The sequence below is a fragment of the Akebia trifoliata genome, chromosome 14 (genome assembly GCF_017979445.1).
Source record: "Akebia trifoliata isolate Shusen 1 chromosome 14, ASM1797944v1, whole genome shotgun sequence".
NCBI classification, from domain to species: Eukaryota; Viridiplantae; Streptophyta; class Magnoliopsida; order Ranunculales; family Lardizabalaceae; genus Akebia; species Akebia trifoliata.
Window position 1 is genome coordinate 17,549,225 of NC_141388.1, and position 6,844 is coordinate 17,556,068.

At 36.3% G+C, this 6,844-nt stretch overlaps 1 non-coding gene and 1 pseudogene across 1 annotated transcript; one reads left to right on the top strand and one right to left on the bottom strand.

Moving 5' to 3' along the window:
• Positions 1 to 406: 406 nt before the first annotated feature.
• LOC147386480 (small nucleolar RNA R71) lies at positions 407 to 513 on the bottom strand. Its single transcript, XR_015172366.1, has one exon. It is a non-coding gene; the product is annotated as a small nucleolar RNA R71 (small nucleolar RNA).
• A 58-nt stretch (positions 514 to 571) lies between these two features.
• On the top strand, positions 572 to 5,163 carry LOC147386481 (uncharacterized; annotated as a pseudogene).
• Positions 5,164 to 6,844: the final 1,681 nt, after the last annotated feature.

Consider the following 6,844-nt stretch of genomic DNA (forward strand, 5'->3'; position numbering starts at 1 on the left):
GGCGGAAGAAAAGAATAATGGTGGTGGTGGAGATGCAGTCCCGAATAGAGCACTAAAGGATTACTCTATTCCTAATGTGGGTGTTTCTAGCATTCGAAGGCCACCTATTCAAGCAAACAATTTTGAGATCAAGCCTGCCATCATTCAGATGATACAATCTTCGATTCAGCTTGGGGGATTGGCTAATGATGATCCAAATCTGCATATTGCAAATTTCTTGGAAATTTGTGATACATTCAAGCACAATGGGGTGACTGATGATGCCATAAGATTGCGTTTGTTTCCGATCCCATTGAACAACAAGGCTAAGGCATGGTTGACCTCGCTACCTTCAGGAACCATTACTACATGGGATGGGCTGGTTAATGCCTTTTTGACTAAGTACTTTCCACCAGCGAAATCTGCGAAGATGAGGAACGATATAACCAATTTTCTGCAGCAAGATCAAGAATCTCTCTATGAAGCTTGGGAGAGGTTTAAAGATCTTTTAAGGAAGTGCCTGCACCATGGACTACCGTTATGGATGCAAATGCAAATGTTTTATAATGGTTAGCTCTCAAACACTCAAACCATGGTAGATGTAGAAAGTGGAGGAGCATTCTTCAACAAGACACCGGAGGAAGGATATGAACTTATTGAAGTTATGGCTAGTAACAACTTCCTGAAATCTGATAGGAATGCACAGAAAAGGACAGTCGGAGTTCATGACATTGATGCTTTTACTAATTTGACTGCTCAAGTTACTATTTTAAATAATAATTTAAAAAAAATAATGTTGCTACAATTTCTAATGTAGGTTGTGATAATTGTGCAGGGAATCATCCTACTTTGGAGTGTCAAGGCCCATATGAAGCAAATTCTTCCGAACAAGTTAATTATGTGGCCAACAATCAAAGACAATACAATCTTAACTCCAATTACTACAATCAAAGGTGAAGGAATCATCCTAACTTCTCATGAAGCAACAATGCAAATATGCAAAAATCGCCTCCTTCTTTTCAATCTCAAGAGAAGAAACCAACCATGGAAGAGGTCTTCACCCAATTCATACAAAAGACCATTGCATTCATTGATGATACCCAAGCCAATTTCAAAAATCAAGGTGCAAGTATTCGCAACCTTGAACATCAAGTTGAGGAGATTTTCAAGCTATTGACGGAAAGAGTTCAAGGAGCACTCCCAAGTAATATTGAGAAGAATCCCAAGGAGCATGTGAAAGCTATAACTCTTCGAAGTGGGAAGGAGTTAGAATAATCAAAGGGGGGTAGCAAACAAGCAAATGAGGATGAAACTGCTCTTCTTAAAGATCAAGATGCTATCCGTTCCTATTCAACAACCTATTCCACAACCATCTTCTAATCCCATTCCTTTTCCTCAAAGATTGCGAAAGTAAAATTTAGATAAGCAATTTTCTAAATTTATTGATATTTTTAAAAGCTTACATATTAATCTTCCTTTTGTAGAAATGCTGGAGCAAATACCGAAATATGCTAAGTTCTTGAAGGAAGTTCTATCAAACAAGAGGAAATTGGTGGATAATGAGAATGTTATGCTCATGGAAGGATGTAGTGCTATTCTTCAAAGAAAGCTTCCCCAAAAGCTAAAAGATATAGGGAGTTTCAAAATTCCTTACACTATTGGTGATTTTAATTTTGATAGAGTTTTATGTGATCTTGGTGCAAGTATTAATTTGATGTCTCTCTCTATTTTCAGGAAACTCGATTTAGGGGTGTGAAGCCTACTACGATATCCTTGCAACTTGCAGATAGATCTATCAAGCATGTTAGAGGCATTATTGAGGATGTTTTGATAAAAGTGGACAAATTCTTATTTCCTGCTGATTTTATCATTTTGGATATGAAAGAAGACAAGGATGTTCCACTCATATTGGGAAGACCTTTTCTCGTCACAGGTAGAACTCTCATAGATGTTCATCAAGGTAAGTTGATTTTAAGGGTTCAAAATGAACAAGTAACTTTTAATATTTTTGAGGCTATGAAATTTCCTTTCGATGTTGATGCATGTTTTGCAATAAGTGTTTTGGATAGGGTAGTAGCTGAAAATTTTAATGAATCTTTTCCTCCCTTACCTTTGAAAAATTGCATATTAAATGGTAGAACTTTAAGAAGTCTAAGTGATGATGAAGATATAATTGAATGTGTGAATAACTTGATGCTTTGCCACTTTGTGAGTTTCCAAAAAGGCTTAAATTTAAAGAGTTAGGAGCTATGCATGTTAATGAACCATCATCTAAACAGGAACTTCTTAAACTTGAACTTAAACAATTGCCATCACATCTTAGGTATGCTTTCTTAGAAGAGTCTTGTTATTATCCTGTTATTATTAACTCTTCTTTGAATAATTTGGAGGAGGAAAAATTATTACGAATTTTAAGGGAGCATAGGAAAGCTATTGGATGGACAATTGATGATATCAAGGGAATTAGCCCATCTATTTGTATGCACAAGATTTTGATGGAAGAGAGCTACAAGCCATTGGTACAATCTCAAAGAAGATTAAATCCTTCCATGCAAGAAGTGGTGAAAAAGGAGGTTGTGAAGCTTATGAATGCAGGTATAATTTATCCAATCTCGGATAATTCATGGGTAAGTCCAGTCCAAGTGGTTCCTAAGAAAGGTGGTATGACCATGGTGAAGAATGACAACAATGAGCTTATACCCACAAGAACGGTGATCAGATGGAGAGTTTGTATAGATTACCGGAAACTCAATGATGCCACAAGAAAGGATCACTTTCCTTTGCCCTTCATTGACCAAATGGTGGAGAGATTTTCCAGGCATGACTATTATTATTTCTTAGATGGATATTCGAGCTATAATCAAATTCCAATAGCACTGGAGGATCAAGAGAAGACCACTTTTACATGTCCATATGGAACCTTTGCTTATAAAAGAATGCCATTCGGATTGTGCAACGTCCCTACTACTTTTCAACGTTGCATGATGTCAATTTTTTTCGATATGGTTGAAAAATACATTGAAGTGTTCATGGATAATTTTTCTGTTTTTATTCTTCTTTTGATAATTGTGTTTCTAATCTCTCTTTGATTTTGTAGCGATGTGTTGACACAAACTTGGTCTTGAATTGAGGAAAATGTCATTTTATGGTAAAAGAAGGAATTGTGTTGGGACATCAAATTTTTGTTAAAGGAATTGAGGTGGATCGAGCAAAAATTGATGTAATTGAGAAGCTTCCACCTCCTACCAATGTTAAGGGAGTTAGAAGTTTTCTTAGACATACAGGATTTTACAGAAGATTTATTAAAGATTTTTCTAAAATTACTAAACCTCTTTGTGAATTATTGGTAAAAGATGCAGTTTTTTATTTTTCCAAAGAATGTTTAGATGCTTTTGAAACTCTTAAAGTGAAATTGATATCTTTTCCTGTTATTGCTGCACCCGATTGGGAATTACCTTTTACTTTGATGTGTGATGCTAGTGAATATGCTATAAGTACTATTTTAGGACAACGGAAAGATAAGGTCTTTCATGTGATTTACTATGCTAGCAAAGTTTTAAATGAGGCTCAATTGAATTATGTAACTACCGAAAAATAGCTTTTAACAGTTATTTATGCTTTCGAAAAATTTTGATCTTATTTAATAGGTTCTAAAGTGATTGTCTACACCGATCATTCGACTTTGAGGTATTTATTTGCTAAAAAGTGATGCATAGCCAAGGTTGCTAAGATGGATTTTACTTTTGCAGGAATTTGACTTGGAAATCAAGGACAAGAAAAAATCTAAAATGTAGTTGCAGATCATCTTTCTAGGATGGACCATGTGTAGTCAAATGAAGAAGTTGATGGAGATATTAATGAGAAATTTTTGGATGAGCAGCTGTTTGCAGCTGGAGAAGCCCCATGTTATGCTGATATTGTCAACTATTTGACTAGGGGGATTGTGTCTACCGAACTCACCCACCAAAGGAGAAAGAAGTTTTTTTTCAGATATTAAGTATTTTATATGGGATGATCCATTCCTCTATAAGATGCGTGGTGATTGTATAACTAGAAGATGTGTGCCGGAAGAGGAGATGAAGAGTATTCTTCAACATTGTCATTCTCGCGAAGTTGGAGGACACTTTGGAGCAACCAAAACATCAGCAAAAATTTTACAATCAGGATTTTATTGGCCTTTTTAAAGATTCATATAATTTTGTTGCCAATTGTGAGAAATGTCAAAGGGTTGGGAATATATCTAGGAAAAATGAGATGCCTCCAACAAATATTTTGGAAATTGAATTGTTTGATGTTTGGGGTATTGATTTTATGGGTCTTTTTCCATCTTCTTTCTCTAATCGTTTTATTTTGGTTGCTGTAGATTATGTGTCCAAGTGGGTTGAAGTTGTAGCATTGCCAACCAATGATGCTCGGGTGGTGGTGAGATTTTTGAATAAGTATATTTTTGCAAGATTTGGAACACCAAGAGCTATCATAAGTGGTGGAAGATCACACTTCTATAACAAACAATTTGTTTCACTTCTGAGCAAATATGGAGTGACACATAGGGTGGCTACACCTTATCATCCGCAGACAAGTGATCAAGTTGAAGTATACAACTATGAGCTAAAGAGGATTCTAGAGAAGACAGTCAATTTTTCAAGGAAGGATTGGTCAAGCAAATTGGATGATGCTCTATGGGCCTACCAGACAGCGTTCAAGACACCTATTGGAATGTCTCCATATCAATTGGTTTATGGCAAATCTTGTCATCTCCCAGTTGAGTTGGAACATAAATCATATTGGGCTGTTAAGTTATTGAATTTCAATTTACAGGCTGCAGGGGAGAAGAGACTGTTATAGCTAAATGAGATGGAAGAGTTCCGGAACGATGCGTATGAGAATGCTAGGATCTATAAAGAAAAGACGAAGAGATGGCATGACAGGCACATTCACAAACGGGAATTCAAAGAAGGACACCAAGTTCTCCTCTTCAATTCAAGACTTAAACTTTTTTTGAGAAAATTAAGATCACAGTGGTTCGGTCCTTTCACTGTCAACAAGGTCTTACCATCGGGGGCAATAGAAGTCAAGCATCTGTCGAAAGGGATTTTTATAGTAAATGGGCAGCGATTGAAGCAATACTTCGGTGGAAACTTTAGTATCGAGCAGGTGTCCATTTTGCTCTCAATTTCGAAGTGAAGATTTAAGAAAGTCTAGCTAAAGACTTAAATTTTAGCGCTTCTTGGGAGACAACCCGATTTATTTCCAGCATTGAAATTTTAATTTTTGAACAATTTATTTAATTTTTGTTTAATTTCAAGGATTTAGGATTTCATTAATTTATTTTATTTTAGTCTTAGTTGTTATTTTATTTTATTACGTAGCTTAGGATTTGTTTTATGCTATTTGTTTTGATTTTAATTATGTTTATTTTATTTTTTAGGTGAATAAAGGGTTTCAGTGTTGCCTAATCAATTCCGCCACAGCGGTGGGTACATGTGCGCCGCGGCGGTTTCTAAAAATCAGATAAAGAGGCCAAGCCCCAGATTGAAGGAATTAGGGCAAGAGCCGCGGCGAAAATGACTTACCTGCTGCGGCGCAAGTCTCGAAGTTAGAATTTTAAGGGGTTAAACCCGTCATTTGGTTCAAACTTCTCATATTCTCTCCACCCCTTTCTCTTCTTCTCTCCAAAAACCTTTCATTTTCCTTCACCTCTTCCTCTTCCTCAACCTTTTATCTCCCCTAACTCTATTTAAATCCACAAAATTTCTTTCATTTGTTCATATCACTCTCACTATTCTTTTTTCTTCTCAGAAAAATGAAAGGTTGCTACTAAGTTTGGGGGAAAGAAGCCGATTACATTGAAATTTGGATTCAAGATTTGAAGAAGAGTTTTGAGGTTTACAAAAGTGGTAAGGGTTTTCTTCTCTCTTGATTACTGAAGTTCTGTGTTTGGTTGATTTCTGATTAGAAGAATTTTATTTGGGTTATAATGGCTTCATCAAGTACTTCTAAGAAGAGGAAATCTAGGGTTGTTTATGATAAAAAAAAATTTGTTAGTGAAGATGCACAGAATAGTTTCTATGAATCGGTAACTGGTAGAAATCCCATAGCAGAAAGGGGATTAACTGTCACAGCTGTAGGATATCCTCATATTAGGGGGATTATAGAAGAGAGGAAATGGGAAACGTTTTGTGCACAACCTAAGCCTGTAATAGTACCAGTTGTGAGGGAATTCTATGCCAATGCTCCTGAACATGACCATAGGAAGGTGTTTATTAAAGGAAAACAGGTTGATTTTAGTGGGGAGGCTATCAACAAATTTTTCAAATTACCTGATATTACGAAAGATGATTATAATAGATTCATTGGGAGGCAAATAAATTATCAAGAGATATTGCAAGAGATTGATGTACTAGGTACTCAATGGAAGCTAACAGAAGAAAAACCCGTGACATTTCTGAGCATTGGGCTCACTAAGGACTGTAAGGCTTGGTACAATTTTCTAGGGGCTAGAATGATACCAGTAAAGCATTTTAGTGATATTAATAAGGAAAAGGCAATTCTCTTGTACTGCATTGTGACTGGAAAATCTATTGATATGGGGAAATTCATATCTTCTCATATTATATAGTGTTACAAGCACACTTCCATGTCATTATTTTATCCTTCCTTGATCACTGCTTTGTGTGTTGCTGCTGGGGTCCAATTTGGGGCAGATGAGGAGACTTTGCCTCATATGGCTGCACTTTTTGACAATAAAGTGCAAGGTATGAAAGGGATTGACAGAATGGCACTAGTTGTTCAGAGTCAACAGGCAAGACCACAGTCTTCCAAATCTCTCACTACGGCTGAACGGATGGAAAGGTTGGAAGAAAGG